The 19,892-nt window shown below is 48.3% G+C and overlaps 17 non-coding genes across 17 annotated transcripts; all 17 read right to left on the minus strand.

Moving 5' to 3' along the window:
* Positions 1-216: 216 nt before the first annotated feature.
* TRNAP-UGG (transfer RNA proline (anticodon UGG)) lies at positions 217-288 on the minus strand. Its single transcript has one exon. It is a non-coding gene; the product is annotated as a tRNA-Pro (tRNA).
* Positions 289-1,624: 1,336 nt separating this feature from the next.
* TRNAV-AAC (transfer RNA valine (anticodon AAC)) lies at positions 1,625-1,697 on the minus strand. Its single transcript has one exon. It is a non-coding gene; the product is annotated as a tRNA-Val (tRNA).
* A 1,521-nt stretch (positions 1,698-3,218) lies between these two features.
* Positions 3,219-3,291, minus strand: TRNAV-UAC (transfer RNA valine (anticodon UAC)). Its single transcript has one exon. It is a non-coding gene; the product is annotated as a tRNA-Val (tRNA).
* A 444-nt stretch (positions 3,292-3,735) lies between these two features.
* Positions 3,736-3,807, minus strand: TRNAP-UGG (transfer RNA proline (anticodon UGG)). The gene has a single exon. It is a non-coding gene; the product is annotated as a tRNA-Pro (tRNA).
* Positions 3,808-5,143: 1,336 nt separating this feature from the next.
* Positions 5,144-5,216, minus strand: TRNAV-AAC (transfer RNA valine (anticodon AAC)). Its single transcript has one exon. It is a non-coding gene; the product is annotated as a tRNA-Val (tRNA).
* Positions 5,217-6,737: 1,521 nt separating this feature from the next.
* On the minus strand, positions 6,738-6,810 carry TRNAV-UAC (transfer RNA valine (anticodon UAC)). Its single transcript has one exon. It is a non-coding gene; the product is annotated as a tRNA-Val (tRNA).
* A 444-nt stretch (positions 6,811-7,254) lies between these two features.
* TRNAP-UGG (transfer RNA proline (anticodon UGG)) lies at positions 7,255-7,326 on the minus strand. The gene has a single exon. It is a non-coding gene; the product is annotated as a tRNA-Pro (tRNA).
* A 1,346-nt stretch (positions 7,327-8,672) lies between these two features.
* On the minus strand, positions 8,673-8,745 carry TRNAV-AAC (transfer RNA valine (anticodon AAC)). Its single transcript has one exon. It is a non-coding gene; the product is annotated as a tRNA-Val (tRNA).
* Positions 8,746-10,266: 1,521 nt separating this feature from the next.
* Positions 10,267-10,339, minus strand: TRNAV-UAC (transfer RNA valine (anticodon UAC)). Its single transcript has one exon. It is a non-coding gene; the product is annotated as a tRNA-Val (tRNA).
* A 444-nt stretch (positions 10,340-10,783) lies between these two features.
* Positions 10,784-10,855, minus strand: TRNAP-UGG (transfer RNA proline (anticodon UGG)). The gene has a single exon. It is a non-coding gene; the product is annotated as a tRNA-Pro (tRNA).
* Positions 10,856-12,201: 1,346 nt separating this feature from the next.
* TRNAV-AAC (transfer RNA valine (anticodon AAC)) lies at positions 12,202-12,274 on the minus strand. Its single transcript has one exon. It is a non-coding gene; the product is annotated as a tRNA-Val (tRNA).
* Positions 12,275-13,795: 1,521 nt separating this feature from the next.
* Positions 13,796-13,868, minus strand: TRNAV-UAC (transfer RNA valine (anticodon UAC)). Its single transcript has one exon. It is a non-coding gene; the product is annotated as a tRNA-Val (tRNA).
* Positions 13,869-14,312: 444 nt separating this feature from the next.
* Positions 14,313-14,384, minus strand: TRNAP-UGG (transfer RNA proline (anticodon UGG)). The gene has a single exon. It is a non-coding gene; the product is annotated as a tRNA-Pro (tRNA).
* A 1,336-nt stretch (positions 14,385-15,720) lies between these two features.
* On the minus strand, positions 15,721-15,793 carry TRNAV-AAC (transfer RNA valine (anticodon AAC)). Its single transcript has one exon. It is a non-coding gene; the product is annotated as a tRNA-Val (tRNA).
* A 1,521-nt stretch (positions 15,794-17,314) lies between these two features.
* TRNAV-UAC (transfer RNA valine (anticodon UAC)) lies at positions 17,315-17,387 on the minus strand. The gene has a single exon. It is a non-coding gene; the product is annotated as a tRNA-Val (tRNA).
* Positions 17,388-17,831: 444 nt separating this feature from the next.
* Positions 17,832-17,903, minus strand: TRNAP-UGG (transfer RNA proline (anticodon UGG)). Its single transcript has one exon. It is a non-coding gene; the product is annotated as a tRNA-Pro (tRNA).
* Positions 17,904-19,232: 1,329 nt separating this feature from the next.
* On the minus strand, positions 19,233-19,305 carry TRNAV-AAC (transfer RNA valine (anticodon AAC)). The gene has a single exon. It is a non-coding gene; the product is annotated as a tRNA-Val (tRNA).
* Positions 19,306-19,892: the final 587 nt, after the last annotated feature.

Here is a 19,892-nt window from a genome sequence, read left to right on the forward strand (position 1 = left end):
TGCAATTACTTTGGAGAAGCACTGTGCATTTCATGTTCCAACGAGAAGTGCTGCTCCAACACAAAAAAGCAGTTAGAAAGAAATCCCGCACTCCTTCATCATGCCGAACTGCCTCGACACCAGTAGAAAGCATGCAATGCATTCCACCATGGCATCTTACAAGAGTGGAAAGCAGAAATACTCCTGTTTAAAAACAGATCGAACCTATGAAGGCACGGGCTCGTCCGGGATTTGAACCCGGGACCTCTCACACCCAAAGCGAGAATCATACCCCTAGACCAACGAGCCTGCTGCTGCAAAAGCCTTTCAAACATCTTCTGAAGTGTCTTTGTGAAAAAGCAGGGCCACTTGGAGACTCTCCTTCTAAGCGTGCCATAGCAATTGATGTTTTGTGCCAAGGGTTTTTTTTTTGCCTCTAGCAAGGCAAGAGGTAGTCAAGAAGCCCTATGCTAGCAAGCTGAACTGTGGCGCTGATGAGAAAAGCAGACCCTTTCTGGTAGTTGTACGCCTCCGCAGGACCTGGGCCCTTGCACCGTAGACTTCCAGACCAGAAGCACTGAAGGGCCTGCCATCTCTTGCGCCTGAGCCAGAGGAGCATGCCTCTTGTATTCAAGCACAATTGCTCGCTCAGTGCTCGATCAGGCGAGATTTATATGAGTGCCTCACAGGCCTGAAACACTCACCTGGGAGACGCGGGGTGGCTGAATTCCCAGAATGGCCTTCGATAGGAAAATCACCTCCTTTCCTCCCGACTCATTTCAGAATTGGGTGAAAATCGCAAGACAGTGTTCAGGGGTGCATGGGTACTGCCTACTCCCAGCTGCCTCTCTGTCTTCTTCATGTTAATTTCAAGTCACAAGGAGGGACCATTGCCATTCTGCTCCGCCCACCTAACCAGGAAACCCAGGTTGAGCTTGTCTGCCTGTTGTTGTTGCAGGGGCAGTGCCTTCTCTGCCCAAAAGTGGCAGGAGAGCCTCACTTCAAACGATGGAATCAACTGCTTAAGTAGAAACCAGCATGGTAGTTACAGTGATAAGGTGCAGCTCTAACAGAAGGCGTGACTGAGATGCCCCTTCCAGAAATACATGGAATGCTGATTGAGGGCCCAGCCGGAGGGTTGGTGGATTTCTTTTCATATGCTACAGCAGCTTGCAAAGATAGTGTTGTGGGGAGCTGGCTGTGCAAGCAGAGGAAGATTTAAGGGCAGAAAATAGACCTATCAGAAGTGCGATATGAACCCACAACTACATGAGCAAACCAGGATGCTTAGCTTAACTGAAGATCAAGCTCTCTTGAGGCTGCCGCCTTAGACCACTCGGCCATCCTGACAGCTGAGTCTGTGTTTAGGTCTGACTCCTCAGTCTGCACTTGTCGATGCTGCCGCTTGCAATGTTCCTATCAAGGTGACAGGTTTAAAGGCCCCACAATATAACATGGCCAAGAAAAAAAAAAGTAAAAAACAGAATAAGAAACCAGGCACATGCACGACTACGCAAAGATGCAGATAACTTTTTACCGGCCTGCAATAGTAATACAAGTTTTACACAGGTCACAAGTTTTTAAAGGCCATCCCTGAGTGAGACTAAGCTTTTAGGGAGCAAACACAAAAGCAGACACTGCCCATTGTTTCTGCCCGGTCTCGAACCGGGGACCTTTCGCGTGTTAGGCGAACGTGATAACCACTACACTACAGAAACAAGCATGAGGGCTTGACTGAAGGAGCAAAATTCCCCTCATATGTTTGCCCGATTGCCTCTATACTTGATCAGCAGTTGCTCGCAAAGCGAGGAGTAAGTGTGAAAATTGCAGCGTTGTCAGCCAGCAAGCGTACACTCAGATGTACTGAAAAGTCACAGCTGCGGGTAGAGACAAATATCTGATGCCTAAATGCCTGAAACCAGAGCCTGTGAAAGCATCACACAGAGCACACTGAAAGCAAGCAGGAAGGAAGCCAAGGCATGGTGATCCTTTTTTTCTCCTGAGGCTAAAAATATTTTGCACAACAATGCTTTGAGTGGAATGAGGAATCTTCAAGCTTTGTGTATTTTGAGTAAAATTTGTGTGTTTTCTGCTAAAAAGGGTGTGTTGGGGATTTGGACCCGGACACCAACGAGCGAGGGCACAGAAGCACCACTGCTCAGACCCTGCTCCTAGGGTTGAGGGCAGAGAGTGGGCGAATACATCGCAAGGCAAGAAAATGCACATGGTTCTCTCTTCTGCAATATGACTAGAGTCATTTCCATGGTCGTCATCGAACATGACATAAAACGCCTCTATCCTTTAGACCTTTTGGCCCATAATTACAAGAGGATGACTGAGTGAGACGCTCTCCCAAATTTGGCAGCCTCGCACTCAGTCATTTTCAAAATGCAGGGAAGCGCCGTATTTAGTAGAATACAGCGCACCCCTGTGCTTCCCTCTGCGCCAGCTCTAAATTAGCTGCCGAGCACCAACGCAGCCATCCTTGCGCCATGGTACAAGGATGGCTGCGTGGAGGGGGAAATTGTTTTTGTTCAGGAAGGCACACCTTCCTACACAACAGAAATCTTCAGTGGCGATATGTTCGTGCAGCACACATAGAAAGAGCAAAAATGAGGAGAAATGAAAACATTTCTGCTCGTTTCTCCACTATAACGACACCCATTGTATGGCGCTTGGATTTTGGCGCTGCCACAGATTTACAAAAACTCGTAAAACTGGAGCAGCATCAAAATGCTATGGTGTTGCAGTGGCCCACCCAGAGCAACGCCCATTGCACGCCCCTTCCAGGGAAAGGGCTGCGTGTGAAGGGGCCGTATTTACAAGGTGGTGTTAAGCCACAAAACGTGGTTGAACGGCGTCTTGTAAATACGGCACAGTACATAGTGCCACCGGGGCGTCACTAAAGATGATGTGCCGGTGGCGATAGGGCCTTGTAAGTCTGGCCCTTTCTTTGCTCAAGGTGTATGTTCTTGGTGAAGGTAGGAAAGCCATTTTCGCTCTCATACCTTCCTTCCTTGGCTGGCTTGACCACAGTAGGCCCAGGCTTCAATGGAAAGGTCAAAAAGGGAGCAACTGACTGCCGTAAGGTGTATCGTCTTCTCTTGGTGAGTTGAGACCGATGCCCTTGGAGCGTAGTACCTCACGATGGTGAGGGATAGACACAGCCTCTTTAATTTCAATTTACCTGTCAGGTGAGGTGGTAAATGCAAATAATGTGATAAAGCACAGCAACTTGCTGTTTCTGCCTGGCCTCGAACCAGGGACCTTTCGCGTGTAAGGCGAACGTGATAACCACTACACTACAGAAACAGACATGCCTGCTTATTTGCTTCATGTGGCTATGCATTGGACTGGAACCACTGCACTGGAAACAGACACACCTGCTTTCTTTATGTGGCTATGCTTTGGACTGGAATGCAAGGACTAATGGACAATATTCATGACGCTCAAAGCTGAGCCTTTCTGACAGGATCTCTTCCTTTGGAAGAAAGGAACTGGGATCACTTTCATTCCAAGAGGTGATTTCAAAACCAGCCCTGCAATTACTTTGGAGAAGCACTGTGCATTTCATGTTCCAACGAGAAGTGCTGCTCCAACACAAAAAAGCAGTTAGAAAGAAATCCCGCACTCCTTCATCATGCCGAACTGCCTCGACACCAGTAGAAAGCATGCAATGCATTCCACCATGGCATCTTACAAGAGTGGAAAGCAGAAATACTCCTGTTTAAAAACAGATCGAACCTATGAAGGCACGGGCTCGTCCGGGATTTGAACCCGGGACCTCTCACACCCAAAGCGAGAATCATACCCCTAGACCAACGAGCCTGCTGCTGCAAAAGCCTTTCAAACATCTTCTGAAGTGTCTTTGTGAAAAAGCAGGGCCACTTGGAGACTCTCCTTCTAAGCGTGCCATAGCAATTGATGTTTTGTGCCAAGGGGTTTTTTTTTGCCTCTAGCAAGGCAAGAGGTAGTCAAGAAGCCCTATGCTAGCAAGCTGAACTGTGGCGCTGATGAGAAAAGCAGACCCTTTCTGGTAGTTGTACGCCTCCGCAGGACCTGGGCCCTTGCACCGTAGACTTCCAGACCAGAAGCACTGAAGGGCCTGCCATCTCTTGCGCCTGAGCCAGAGGAGCATGCCTCTTGTATTCAAGCACAATTGCTCGCTCAGTGCTCGATCAGGCGAGATTTATATGAGTGCCTCACAGGCCTGAAACACTCACCTGGGAGACGCGGGGTGGCTGAATTCCCAGAATGGCCTTCGATAGGAAAATCACCTCCTTTCCTCCCGACTCATTTCAGAATTGGGTGAAAATCGCAAGACAGTGTTCAGGGGTGCATGGGTACTGCCTACTCCCAGCTGCCTCTCTGTCTTCTTCATGTTAATTTCAAGTCACAAGGAGGGACCATTGCCATTCTGCTCCGCCCACCTAACCAGGAAACCCAGGTTGAGCTTGTCTGCCTGTTGTTGTTGCAGGGGCAGTGCCTTCTCTGCCCAAAAGTGGCAGGAGAGCCTCACTTCAAACGATGGAATCAACTGCTTAAGTAGAAACCAGCATGGTAGTTACAGTGATAAGGTGCAGCTCTAACAGAAGGCGTGACTGAGATGCCCCTTCCAGAAATACATGGAATGCTGATTGAGGGCCCAGCCGGAGGGTTGGTGGATTTCTTTTCATATGCTACAGCAGCTTGCAAAGATAGTGTTGTGGGGAGCTGGCTGTGCAAGCAGAGGAAGATTTAAGGGCAGAAAATAGACCTATCAGAAGTGCGATATGAACCCACAACTACATGAGCAAACCAGGATGCTTAGCTTAACTGAAGATCAAGCTCTCTTGAGGCTGCCGCCTTAGACCACTCGGCCATCCTGACAGCTGAGTCTGTGTTTAGGTCTGACTCCTCAGTCTGCACTTGTCGATGCTGCCGCTTGCAATGTTCCTATCAAGGTGACAGGTTTAAAGGCCCCACAATATAACATGGCCAAGAAAAAAAAAAGTAAAAAACAGAATAAGAAACCAGGCACATGCACGACTACGCAAAGATGCAGATAACTTTTTACCGGCCTGCAATAGTAATACAAGTTTTACACAGGTCACAAGTTTTTAAAGGCCATCCCTGAGTGAGACTAAGCTTTTAGGGAGCAAACACAAAAGCAGACACTGCCCATTGTTTCTGCCCGGTCTCAAACCGGGGACGTTTCGCGTGTTAGGCGAACGTGATAACCACTACACTACAGAAACAAGCATGAGGGCTTGACTGAAGGAGCAAAATTCCCCTCATATGTTTGCCCGATTGCCTCTATACTTGATCAGCAGTTGCTCGCAAAGCGAGGAGTAAGTGTGAAAATTGCAGCGTTGTCAGCCAGCAAGCGTACACTCAGATGTACTGAAAAGTCACAGCTGCGGGTAGAGACAAATATCTGATGCCTAAATGCCTGAAACCAGAGCCTGTGAAAGCATCACACAGAGCACACTGAAAGCAAGCAGGAAGGAAGCCAAGGCATGGTGATCCTTTTTTTCTCCTGAGGCTAAAAATATTTTGCACAACAATGCTTTGAGTGGAATGAGGAATCTTCAAGCTTTGTGTATTTTGAGTAAAATTTGAGTGTTTTCTGCTAAAAAGGGTGTGTTGGGGATTTGGACCCGGACACCAACGAGCGAGGGCACAGAAGCACCACTGCTCAGACCCTGCTCCTAGGGTTGAGGGCAGAGAGTGGGCGAATACATCGCAAGGCAAGAAAATGCACATGGTTCTCTCTTCTGCAATATGACTAGAGTCATTTCCATGGTCGTCATCGAACATGACATAAAACGCCTCTATCCTTTAGACCTTTTGGCCCATAATTACAAGAGGATGACTGAGTGAGACGCTCTGCCAAATTTGGCAGCCTCGCACTCAGTCATTTTCAAAATGCAGGGAAGCGCCGTATTTAGTAGAATACAGCGCACCCCTGTGCTTCCCTCTGCGCCAGCTCTAAATTAGCTGCCGAGCACCAACGCAGCCATCCTTGCGCCATGGTACAAGGATGGCTGCGTGGAGGGGGAAATTGTTTTTGTTCAGGAAGGCACACCTTCCTGCACAACAGAAATCTTCAGTGGCGATATGTTCGTGCAGCACACATAGAAAGAGCAAAAATGAGGAGAAATGAAAACATTTCTGCTCGTTTCTCCACTATAACGACACCCATTGTATGGCGCTTGGATTTTGGCGCTGCCACAGATTTACAAAAACTCGTAAAACTGGAGCAGCATCAAAATGCTATGGTGTTGCAGTGGCCCACCCAGAGCAACGCCCATTGCACGCCCCTTCCAGGGAAAGGGCTGCGTGTGAAGGGGCCGTATTTACAAGGTGGTGTTAAGCCACAAAACGTGGTTGAACGGCGTCTTGTAAATACGGCACAGTACATAGTGCCACCGGGGCGTCACTAAAGATGATGTGCCGGTGGCGATAGGGCCTTGTAAGTCTGGCCCTTTCTTTGCTCAAGGTGTATGTTCTTGGTGAAGGTAGGAAAGCCATTTTCGCTCTCATACCTTCCTTCCTTGGCTGGCTTGACCACAGTAGGCCCAGGCTTCAATGGAAAGGTCAAAAAGGGAGCAACTGACTGCCGTAAGGTGTATCGTCTTCTCTTGGTGAGTTGAGACCGATGCCCTTGGAGCGTAGTACCTCACGATGGTGAGGGATAGACACAGCCTCTTTAATTTCAATTTACCTGTCAGGTGAGGTGGTAAATGCAAATAATGTGATAAAGCACAGCAACTTGCTGTTTCTGCCTGGCCTCGAACCAGGTACCTTTCGCGTGTAAGGCGAACGTGATAACCACTACACTACAGAAACAGACATGCCTGCTTATTTGCTTCATGTGGCTATGCATTGGACTGGAACCACTGCACTGGAAACAGACACACCTGCTTTCTTTATGTGGCTATGCTTTGGACTGGAATGCAAGGACTAAGGGACAATATTCATGACGCTCAAAGCTGAGCCTTTCTGACAGGATCTCTTCCTTTGGAAGAAAGGAACTGGGATCACTTTCATTCCAAGAGGTGATTTCAAAACCAGCCCTGCAATTACTTTGGAGAAGCACTGTGCATTTCATGTTCCAACGAGAAGTGCTGCTCCAACACAAAAAAGCAGTTAGAAAGAAATCCTGCACTCCTTCATCATGCCGAACTGCCTCGACACCAGTAGAAAGCATGCAATGCATTCCACCATGGCATCTTACAAGAGTGGAAAGCAGAAATACTCCTGTTTAAAAACAGATCGAACCTATGAAGGCACAGGCTCGTCCGGGATTTGAACCCGGGACCTCTCACACCCAAAGCGAGAATCATACCCCTAGACCAACGAGCCTGCTGCTGCAAAAGCCTTTCAAACATCTTCTGAAGTGTCTTTGTGAAAAAGCAGGGCCACTTGGAGACTCTCCTTCTAAGCGTGCCATAGCAATTGATGTTTTGTGCCAAGGGTTTTTTTTTTGCCTCTAGCAAGGCAAGAGGTAGTCAAGAAGCCCTATGCTAGCAAGCTGAACTGTGGCGCTGATGAGAAAAGCAGACCCTTTCTGGTAGTTGTACGCCTCCGCAGGACCTGGGCCCTTGCACCGTAGACTTCCAGACCAGAAGCACTGAAGGGCCTGCCATCTCTTGCGCCTGAGCCAGAGGAGCATGCCTCTTGTATTCAAGCACAATTGCTCGCTCAGTGCTCGATAAGGCTCGATCAGGCGAGATTTATATGAGTGCCTCACAGGCCTGAAACACTCACCTGGGAGACGCGGGGTGGCTGAATTCCCAGAATGGCCTTCGATAGGAAAATCACCTCCTTTCCTCCCGACTCATTTCAGAATTGGGTGAAAATCGCAAGACAGTGTTCAGGGGTGCATGGGTACTGCCTACTCCCAGCTGCCTCTCTGTCTTCTTCATGTTAATTTCAAGTCACAAGGAGGGACCATTGCCATTCTGCTCCGCCCACCTAACCAGGAAACCCAGGTTGAGCTTGTCTGCCTGTTGTTGTTGCAGGGGCAGTGCCTTCTCTGCCCAAAAGTGGCAGAAGAGCCTCACTTCAAACGATGGAATCAACTGCTTAAGTAGAAACCAGCATGGTAGTTACAGTGATAAGGTGCAGCTCTAACAGAAGGCGTGACTGAGATGCCCCTTCCAGAAATACATGGAATGCTGATTGAGGGCCCAGCCGGAGGGTTGGTGGATTTCTTTTCATATGCTACAGCAGCTTGCAAAGATAGTGTTGTGGGGAGCTGGCTGTGCAAGCAGAGGAAGATTTAAGGGCAGAAAATAGACCTATCAGAAGTGCGATATGAACCCACAACTACATGAGCAAACCAGGATGCTTAGCTTAACTGAAGATCAAGCTCTCTTGAGGCTGCCGCCTTAGACCACTCGGCCATCCTGACAGCTGAGTCTGTGTTTAGGTCTGACTCCTCAGTCTGCACTTGTCGATGCTGCCGCTTGCAATGTTCCTATCAAGGTGACAGGTTTAAAGGCCCCACAATATAACATGGCCAAGAAAAAAAAAAGTAAAAAACAGAATAAGAAACCAGGCACATGCACGACTACGCAAAGATGCAGATAACTTTTTACCGGCCTGCAATAGTAATACAAGTTTTACACAGGTCACAAGTTTTTAAAGGCCATCCCTGAGTGAGACTAAGCTTTTAGGGAGCAAACACAAAAGCAGACACTGCCCATTGTTTCTGCCCGGTCTCGAACCGGGGACCTTTCGCGTGTTAGGCGAACGTGATAACCACTACACTACAGAAACAAGCATGAGGGCTTGACTGAAGGAGCAAAATTCCCCTCATATGTTTGCCCGATTGCCTCTATACTTGATCAGCAGTTGCTCGCAAAGCGAGGAGTAAGTGTGAAAATTGCAGCGTTGTCAGCCAGCAAGCGTACACTCAGATGTACTGAAAAGTCACAGCTGCGGGTAGAGACAAATATCTGATGCCTAAATGCCTGAAACCAGAGCCTGTGAAAGCATCACACAGAGCACACTGAAAGCAAGCAGGAAGGAAGCCAAGGCATGGTGATCCTTTTTTTCTCCTGAGGCTAAAAATATTTTGCACAACAATGCTTTGAGTGGAATGAGGAATCTTCAAGCTTTGTGTATTTTGAGTAAAATTTGAGTGTTTTCTGCTAAAAAGGGTGTGTTGGGGATTTGGACCCGGACACCAACGAGCGAGGGCACAGAAGCACCACTGCTCAGACCCTGCTCCTAGGGTTGAGGGCAGAGAGTGGGCGAATACATCGCAAGGCAAGAAAATGCACATGGTTCTCTCTTCTGCAATATGACTAGAGTCATTTCCATGGTCGTCATCGAACATGACATAAAACGCCTCTATCCTTTAGACCTTTTGGCCCATAATTACAAGAGGATGACTGAGTGAGACGCTCTGCCAAATTTGGCAGCCTCGCACTCAGTCATTTTCAAAATGCAGGGAAGCGCCGTATTTAGTAGAATACAGCGCACCCCTGTGCTTCCCTCTGCGCCAGCTCTAAATTAGCTGCCGAGCACCAACGCAGCCATCCTTGCGCCATGGTACAAGGATGGCTGCGTGGAGGGGGAAATTGTTTTTGTTCAGGAAGGCACACCTTCCTGCACAACAGAAATCTTCAGTGGCGATATGTTCGTGCAGCACACATAGAAAGAGCAAAAATGAGGAGAAATGAAAACATTTCTGCTCGTTTCTCCACTATAACGACACCCATTGTATGGCGCTTGGATTTTGGCGCTGCCACAGATTTACAAAAACTCGTAAAACTGGAGCAGCATCAAAATGCTATGGTGTTGCAGTGGCCCACCCAGAGCAACGCCCATTGCACGCCCCTTCCAGGGAAAGGGCTGCGTGTGAAGGGGCCGTATTTACAAGGTGGTGTTAAGCCACAAAACGTGGTTGAACGGCGTCTTGTAAATACGGCACAGTACATAGTGCCACCGGGGCGTCACTAAAGATGATGTGCCGGTGGCGATAGGGCCTTGTAAGTCTGGCCCTTTCTTTGCTCAAGGTGTATGTTCTTGGTGAAGGTAGGAAAGCCATTTTCGCTCTCATACCTTCCTTCCTTGGCTGGCTTGACCACAGTAGGCCCAGGCTTCAATGGAAAGGTCAAAAAGGGAGCAACTGACTGCCGTAAGGTGTATCGTCTTCTCTTGGTGAGTTGAGACCGATGCCCTTGGAGCGTAGTACCTCACGATGGTGAGGGATAGACACAGCCTCTTTAATTTCAATTTACCTGTCAGGTGAGGTGGTAAATGCAAATAATGTGATAAAGCACAGCAACTTGCTGTTTCTGCCTGGCCTCGAACCAGGTACCTTTCGCGTGTAAGGCGAACGTGATAACCACTACACTACAGAAACAGACATGCCTGCTTATTTGCTTCATGTGGCTATGCATTGGACTGGAACCACTGCACTGGAAACAGACACACCTGCTTTCTTTATGTGGCTATGCTTTGGACTGGAATGCAAGGACTAAGGGACAATATTCATGACGCTCAAAGCTGAGCCTTTCTGACAGGATCTCTTCCTTTGGAAGAAAGGAACTGGGATCACTTTCATTCCAAGAGGTGATTTCAAAACCAGCCCTGCAATTACTTTGGAGAAGCACTGTGCATTTCATGTTCCAACGAGAAGTGCTGCTCCAACACAAAAAAGCAGTTAGAAAGAAATCCTGCACTCCTTCATCATGCCGAACTGCCTCGACACCAGTAGAAAGCATGCAATGCATTCCACCATGGCATCTTACAAGAGTGGAAAGCAGAAATACTCCTGTTTAAAAACAGATCGAACCTATGAAGGCACAGGCTCGTCCGGGATTTGAACCCGGGACCTCTCACACCCAAAGCGAGAATCATACCCCTAGACCAACGAGCCTGCTGCTGCAAAAGCCTTTCAAACATCTTCTGAAGTGTCTTTGTGAAAAAGCAGGGCCACTTGGAGACTCTCCTTCTAAGCGTGCCATAGCAATTGATGTTTTGTGCCAAGGGGTTTTTTTTTGCCTCTAGCAAGGCAAGAGGTAGTCAAGAAGCCCTATGCTAGCAAGCTGAACTGTGGCGCTGATGAGAAAAGCAGACCCTTTCTGGTAGTTGTACGCCTCCGCAGGACCTGGGCCCTTGCACCGTAGACTTCCAGACCAGAAGCACTGAAGGGCCTGCCATCTCTTGCGCCTGAGCCAGAGGAGCATGCCTCTTGTATTCAAGCACAATTGCTCGCTCAGTGCTCGATAAGGATCGATCAGGCGAGATTTATATGAGTGCCTCACAGGCCTGAAACACTCACCTGGGAGACGCGGGGTGGCTGAATTCCCAGAATGGCCTTCGATAGGAAAATCACCTCCTTTCCTCCCGACTCATTTCAGAATTGGGTGAAAATCGCAAGACAGTGTTCAGGGGTGCATGGGTACTGCCTACTCCCAGCTGCCTCTCTGTCTTCTTCATGTTAATTTCAAGTCACAAGGAGGGACCATTGCCATTCTGCTCCGCCCACCTAACCAGGAAACCCAGGTTGAGCTTGTCTGCCTGTTGTTGTTGCAGGGGCAGTGCCTTCTCTGCCCAAAAGTGGCAGGAGAGCCTCACTTCAAACGATGGAATCAACTGCTTAAGTAGAAACCAGCATGGTAGTTACAGTGATAAGGTGCAGCTCTAACAGAAGGCGTGACTGAGATGCCCCTTCCAGAAATACATGGAATGCTGATTGAGGGCCCAGCCGGAGGGTTGGTGGATTTCTTTTCATATGCTACAGCAGCTTGCAAAGATAGTGTTGTGGGGAGCTGGCTGTGCAAGCAGAGGAAGATTTAAGGGCAGAAAATAGACCTATCAGAAGTGCGATATGAACCCACAACTACATGAGCAAACCAGGATGCTTAGCTTAACTGAAGATCAAGCTCTCTTGAGGCTGCCGCCTTAGACCACTCGGCCATCCTGACAGCTGAGTCTGTGTTTAGGTCTGACTCCTCAGTCTGCACTTGTCGATGCTGCCGCTTGCAATGTTCCTATCAAGGTGACAGGTTTAAAGGCCCCACAATATAACATGGCCAAGAAAAAAAAAAGTAAAAAACAGAATAAGAAACCAGGCACATGCACGACTACGCAAAGATGCAGATAACTTTTTACCGGCCTGCAATAGTAATACAAGTTTTACACAGGTCACAAGTTTTTAAAGGCCATCCCTGAGTGAGACTAAGCTTTTAGGGAGCAAACACAAAAGCAGACACTGCCCATTGTTTCTGCCCGGTCTCGAACCGGGGACCTTTCGCGTGTTAGGCGAACGTGATAACCACTACACTACAGAAACAAGCATGAGGGCTTGACTGAAGGAGCAAAATTCCCCTCATATGTTTGCCCGATTGCCTCTATACTTGATCAGCAGTTGCTCGCAAAGCGAGGAGTAAGTGTGAAAATTGCAGCGTTGTCAGCCAGCAAGCGTACACTCAGATGTACTGAAAAGTCACAGCTGCGGGTAGAGACAAATATCTGATGCCTAAATGCCTGAAACCAGAGCCTGTGAAAGCATCACACAGAGCACACTGAAAGCAAGCAGGAAGGAAGCCAAGGCATGGTGATCCTTTTTTTCTCCTGAGGCTAAAAATATTTTGCACAACAATGCTTTGAGTGGAATGAGGAATCTTCAAGCTTTGTGTATTTTGAGTAAAATTTGAGTGTTTTCTGCTAAAAAGGGTGTGTTGGGGATTTGGACCCGGACACCAACGAGCGAGGGCACAGAAGCACCACTGCTCAGACCCTGCTCCTAGGGTTGAGGGCAGAGAGTGGGCGAATACATCGCAAGGCAAGAAAATGCACATGGTTCTCTCTTCTGCAATATGACTAGAGTCATTTCCATGGTCGTCATCGAACATGACATAAAACGCCTCTATCCTTTAGACCTTTTGGCCCATAATTACAAGAGGATGACTGAGTGAGACGCTCTGCCAAATTTGGCAGCCTCGCACTCAGTCATTTTCAAAATGCAGGGAAGCGCCGTATTTAGTAGAATACAGCGCACCCCTGTGCTTCCCTCTGCGCCAGCTCTAAATTAGCTGCCGAGCACCAACGCAGCCATCCTTGCGCCATGGTACAAGGATGGCTGCGTGGAGGGGGAAATTGTTTTTGTTCAGGAAGGCACACCTTCCTGCACAACAGAAATCTTCAGTGGCGATATGTTCGTGCAGCACACATAGAAAGAGCAAAAATGAGGAGAAATGAAAACATTTCTGCTCGTTTCTCCACTATAACGACACCCATTGTATGGCGCTTGGATTTTGGCGCTGCCACAGATTTACAAAAACTCGTAAAACTGGAGCAGCATCAAAATGCTATGGTGTTGCAGTGGCCCACCCAGAGCAACGCCCATTGCACGCCCCTTCCAGGGAAAGGGCTGCGTGTGAAGGGGCCGTATTTACAAGGTGGTGTTAAGCCACAAAACGTGGTTGAACGGCGTCTTGTAAATACGGCACAGTACATAGTGCCACCGGGGCGTCACTAAAGATGATGTGCCGGTGGCGATAGGGCCTTGTAAGTCTGGCCCTTTCTTTGCTCAAGGTGTATGTTCTTGGTGAAGGTAGGAAAGCCATTTTCGCTCTCATACCTTCCTTCCTTGGCTGGCTTGACCACAGTAGGCCCAGGCTTCAATGGAAAGGTCAAAAAGGGAGCAACTGACTGCCGTAAGGTGTATCGTCTTCTCTTGGTGAGTTGAGACCGATGCCCTTGGAGCGTAGTACCTCACGATGGTGAGGGAAAGACACAGCCTCTTTAATTTCAATTTACCTGTCAGGTGAGGTGGTAAATGCAAATAATGTGATAAAGCACAGCAACTTGCTGTTTCTGCCTGGCCTCAAACCAGGGACCTTTCGCGTGTAAGGCGAACGTGATAACCACTACACTACAGAAACAGACATGCCTGCTTATTTGCTTCATGTGGCTATGCATTGGACTGGAACCACTGCACTGGAAACAGACACACCTGCTTTCTTTATGTGGCTATGCTTTGGACTGGAATGCAAGGACTAAGGGACAATATTCATGACGCTCAAAGCTGAGCCTTTCTGACAGGATCTCTTCCTTTGGAAGAAAGGAACTGGGATCACTTTCATTCCAAGAGGTGATTTCAAAACCAGCCCTGCAATTACTTTGGAGAAGCACTGTGCATTTCATGTTCCAACGAGAAGTGCTGCTCCAACACAAAAAAGCAGTTAGAAAGAAATCCCGCACTCCTTCATCATGCCGAACTGCCTCGACACCAGTAGAAAGCATGCAATGCATTCCACCATGGCATCTTACAAGAGTGGAAAGCAGAAATACTCCTGTTTAAAAACAGATCGAACCTATGAAGGCACGGGCTCGTCCGGGATTTGAACCCGGGACCTCTCACACCCAAAGCGAGAATCATACCCCTAGACCAACGAGCCTGCTGCTGCAAAAGCCTTTCAAACATCTTCTGAAGTGTCTTTGTGAAAAAGCAGGGCCACTTGGAGACTCTCCTTCTAAGCGTGCCATAGCAATTGATGTTTTGTGCCAAGGGTTTTTTTTTTGCCTCTAGCAAGGCACGAGGTAGTCAAGAAGCCCTATGCTAGCAAGCTGAACTGTGGCGCTGATGAGAAAAGCAGACCCTTTCTGGTAGTTGTACGCCTCCGCAGGACCTGGGCCCTTGCACCGTAGACTTCCAGACCAGAAGCACTGAAGGGCCTGCCATCTCTTGCGCCTGAGCCAGAGGAGCATGCCTCTTGTATTCAAGCACAATTGCTCGCTCAGTGCTCGATCAGGCGAGATTTATATGAGTGCCTCACAGGCCTGAAACACTCACCTGGGAGACGCGGGGTGGCTGAATTTCCAGAATGGCCTTCGATAGGAAAATCACCTCCTTTCCTCCCGACTCATTTCAGAATTGGGTGAAAATCGCAAGACAGTGTTCAGGGGTGCATGGGTACTGCCTACTCCCAGCTGCCTCTCTGTCTTCTTCATGTTAATTTCAAGTCACAAGGAGGGACCATTGCCATTCTGCTCCGCCCACCTAACCAGGAAACCCAGGTTGAGCTTGTCTGCCTGTTGTTGTTGCAGGGGCAGTGCCTTCTCTGCCCAAAAGTGGCAGGAGAGCCTCACTTCAAACGATGGAATCAACTGCTTAAGTAGAAACCAGCATGGTAGTTACAGTGATAAGGTGCAGCTCTAACAGAAGGCGTGACTGAGATGCCCCTTCCAGAAATACATGGAATGCTGATTGAGGGCCCAGCCGGAGGGTTGGTGGATTTCTTTTCATATGCTACAGCAGCTTGCAAAGATAGTGTTGTGGGGAGCTGGCTGTGCAAGCAGAGGAAGATTTAAGGGCAGAAAATAGACCTATCAGAAGTGCGATATGAACCCACAACTACATGAGCAAACCAGGATGCTTAGCTTAACTGAAGATCAAGCTCTCTTGAGGCTGCCGCCTTAGACCACTCGGCCATCCTGACAGCTGAGTCTGTGTTTAGGTCTGACTCCTCAGTCTGCACTTGTCGATGCTGCCGCTTGCAATGTTCCTATCAAGGTGACAGGTTTAAAGGCCCCACAATATAACATGGCCAAGAAAAAAAAAAGTAAAAAACAGAATAAGAAACCAGGCACATGCACGACTACGCAAAGATGCAGATAACTTTTTACCGGCCTGCAATAGTAATACAAGTTTTACACAGGTCACAAGTTTTTAAAGGCCATCCCTGAGTGAGACTAAGCTTTTAGGGAGCAAACACAAAAGCAGACACTGCCCATTGTTTCTGCCCGGTCTCGAACCGGGGACCTTTCGCGTGTTAGGCGAACGTGATAACCACTACACTACAGAAACAAGCATAAGGGCTTGACTGAAGGAGCAAAATTCCCCTCATATGTTTGCCCGATTGCCTCTATACTTGATCAGCAGTTGCTCACAAAGCGAGGAGTAAGTGTGAAAATTGCAGCGTTGTCAGCCAGCAAGCGTACACTCAGATGTACTGAAAAGTCACAGCTGCGGGTAGAGACAAATATCTGATGCCTAAATGCCTGAAACCAGAGCCTGTGAAAGCATCACACAGAGCACACTGAAAGCAAGCAGGAAGGAAGCCAAGGCATGGTGATCCTTTTTTTCTCCTGAGGCTAAAAATATTTTGCACAACAATGCTTTGAGTGGAATGAGGAATCTTCAAGCTTTGTGTATTTTGAGTAAAATTTGTGTGTTTTCTGCTAAAAAGGGTGTGTTGGGGATTTGGACCCGGACACCAACGAGCGAGGGCACAGAAGCACCACTGCTCAGACCCTGCTCCTAGGGTTGAGGGCAGAGAGTGGGCGAATACATCGCAAGGCAAGAAAATGCACATGGTTCTCTCTTCTGCAATATGACTAGAGTCATTTCCATGGTCGTCATCGAACATGACATAAAACGCCTCTATCCTTTAGACCTTTTGGCCCATAATTACAAGAGGATGACTGAGTGAGACGCTCTGCCAAATTTGGCAGCCTCGCACTCAGTCATTTTCAAAATGCAGGGAAGCGCCGTATTTAGTAGAATACAGCGCACCCCTGTGCTTCCCTCTGCGCCAGCTCTAAATTAGCTGCCGAGCACCAACGCAGCCATCCTTGCGCCATGGTACAAGGATGGCTGCGTGGAGGGGGAAATTGTTTTTGTTCAGGAAGGCACACCTTCCTGCACAACAGAAATCTTCAGTGGCGATATGTTCGTGCAGCACACATAGAAAGAGCAAAAATGATGAGAAATGAAAACATTTCTGCTCGTTTCTCCACTATAACGACACCCATTGTATGGCGCTTGGTTTTTGGCGCTGCCACAGATTTACAAAAACTCGTAAAACTGGAGCAGCATCAAAATGCTATGGTGTTGCAGTGGCCCACCCAGAGCAACGCCCATTGCACGCCCCTTCCAGGGAAAGGGCTGCGTGTGAAGGGGCCGTATTTACAAGGTGGTGTTAAGCCACAAAACGTGGTTGAACGGCGTCTTGTAAATACGGCACAGTACATAGTGCCACCGGGGCGTCACTAAAGATGATGTGCCGGTGGCGATAGGGCCTTGTAAGTCTGGCCCTTTCTTTGCTCAAGGTGTATGTTCTTGGTGAAGGTAGGAAAGCCATTTTCGCTCTCATACCTTCCTTCCTTGGCTGGCTTGACCACAGTAGGCCCAGGCTTCAATGGAAAGGTCAAAAAGGGAGCAACTGACTGCCGTAAGGTGTATCGTCTTCTCTTGGTGAGTTGAGACCGATGCCCTTGGAGCGTAGTACCTCACGATGGTGAGGGATAGACACAGCCTCTTTAATTTCAATTTACCTGTCAGGTGAGGTGGTAAATGCAAATAATGTGATAAAGCACAGCAACTTGCTGTTTCTGCCTGGCCTCGAACCAGGGACCTTTCGCGTGTAAGGCGAACGTGATAACCACTACACTATAGAAACAGACATGCCTGCTTACTTGCTTCATGTGGCTATGCATTGGACTGGAACCACTGCACTGGAAACAGACACACCTGCTTTCTTTATGTGGCTATGCTTTGGACTGGAATGCAAGGACTAAGGGACAATATTCATGACGCTCAAAGGTGAGCCTTTCTGACAGGATCTCTTCCTTTGGAAGAAAGGAACTGGGATCACTTTCATTCCAAGAGGTGATTTCAAAACCAGCCCTGCAATTACTTTGGAGAAGCACTGTGCATTTCATGTTCCAACGAGAAGTGCTGCTCCAACACAAAAAAGCAGTTAGAAAGAAATCCCGCACTCCTTCATCATGCCGAACTGCCTCGACACCAGTAGAAAGCATGCAATGCATTCCACCATGGCATCTTACAAGAGTGGAAAGCAGAAATACTCCTGTTTAAAAACAGATCGAACCTATGAAGGCACGGGCTCGTCCGGGATTTGAACCCGGGACCTCTCACACCCAAAGCGAGAATCATACCCCTAGACCAACGAGCCTGCTGCTGCAAAAGCCTTTCAAACATCTTCTGAAGTGTCTTTGTGAAAAAGCAGGGCCACTTGGAGACTCTCCTTCTAAGCGTGCCATAGCAATTGATGTTTTGTGCCAAGGGGTTTTTTTTTGCCTCTAGCAAGGCAAGAGGTAGTCAAGAAGCCCTATGCTAGCAAGCTGAACTGTGGCGCTGATGAGAAAAGCAGACCCTTTCTGGTAGTTGTACGCCTCCGCAGGACCTGGGCCCTTGCACCGTAGACTTCCAGACCAGAAGCACTGAAGGGCCTGCCATCTCTTGCGCCTGAGCCAGAGGAGCATGCCTCTTGTATTCAAGCACAATTGCTCGCTCAGTGCTCGATCAGGCGAGATTTATATGAGTGCCTCACAGGCCTGAAACACTCACCTGGGAGACGCGGGGTGGCTGAATTCCCAGAATGGCCTTCGATAGGAAAATCACCTCCTTTCCTCCCGACTCATTTCAGAATTGGGTGAAAATCGCAAGACAGTGTTCAGGGGTGCATGGGTACTGCCTACTCCCAGCTGCCTCTCTGTCTTCTTCATGTTAATTTCAAGTCACAAGGAGGGACCATTGCCATTCTGCTCCGCCCACCTAACCAGGAAACCCAGGTTGAGCTTGTCTGCCTGTTGTTGTTGCAGGGGCAGTGCCTTCTCTGCCCAAAAGTGGCAGGAGAGCCTCACTTCAAACGATGGAATCAACTGCTTAAGTAGAAACCAGTTACAGTGATAAGGTGCAGCTCTAACAGAAGGCGTGACTGAGATGCCCCTTCCAGAAATACATGGAATGCTGATTGAGGGCCCAGCCGGAGGGTTGGTGGATTTCTTTTCATATGCTACAGCAGCTTGCAAAGATAGTGTTGTGGGGAGCTGGCTGTGCAAGCAGAGGAAGATTTAAGGGCAGAAAATAGACCTATCAGAAGTGCGATATGAACCCACAACTACATGAGCAAACCAGGATGCTTAGCTTAACTGAAGATCAAGCTCTCTTGAGGCTGCCGCCTTAGACCACTCGGCCATCCTGACAGCTGAGTCTGTGTTTAGGTCTGACTCCTCAGTCTGCACTTGTCGATGCTGCCGCTTGCAATGTTCCTATCAAGGTGACAGGTTTAAAGGCCCCACAATATAACATGGCCAAGAAAAAAAAACAGTAAAAAACAGAATAAGAAACCAGGCACATGCACGACTACGCAAAGATGCAGATAACTTTTTACCGGCCTGCAATAGTAATACAAGTTTTACACAGGTCACAAGTTTTTAAAGGCCATCCCTGAGTGAGACTAAGCTTTTAGGGAGCAAACACAAAAGCAGACACTGCCCATTGTTTCTGCCCGGTCTCGAACCGGGGACCTTTCGCGTGTTAGGCGAACGTGATAACCACTACACTACAGAAACAAGCATGAGGGCTTGACTGAAGGAGCAAAATTCCCCTCATATGTTTGCCCGATTGCCTCTATACTTGATCAGCAGTTGCTCGCAAAGCGAGGAGTAAGTGTGAAAATTGCAGCGTTGTCAGCCAGCAAGCGTACACTCAGATGTACTGAAAAGTCACAGCTGCGGGTAGAGACAAATATCTGATGCCTAAATGCCTGAAACCAGAGCCTGTGAAAGCATCACACAGAGCACACTGAAAGCAAGCAGGAAGGAAGCCAAGGCATGGTGATCCTTTTTTTCTCCTGAGGCTAAAAATATTTTGCACAACAATGCTTTGAGTGGAATGAGGAATCTTCAAGCTTTGTGTATTTTGAGTAAAATTTGTGTGTTTTCTGCTAAAAAGGGTGTGTTGGGGATTTGGACCCGGACACCAACGAGCGAGGGCACAGAAGCACCACTGCTCAGACCCTGCTCCTAGGGTTGAGGGCAGAGAGTGGGCGAATACATCGCAAGGCAAGAAAATGCACATGGTTCTCTCTTCTGCAATATGACTAGAGTCATTTCCATGGTCGTCATCGAACATGACATAAAACGCCTCTATCCTTTAG

This window comes from Pleurodeles waltl, chromosome 10 (genome assembly GCF_031143425.1).
Source record: "Pleurodeles waltl isolate 20211129_DDA chromosome 10, aPleWal1.hap1.20221129, whole genome shotgun sequence".
Classification (NCBI taxonomy): domain Eukaryota; kingdom Metazoa; phylum Chordata; class Amphibia; order Caudata; family Salamandridae; genus Pleurodeles; species Pleurodeles waltl.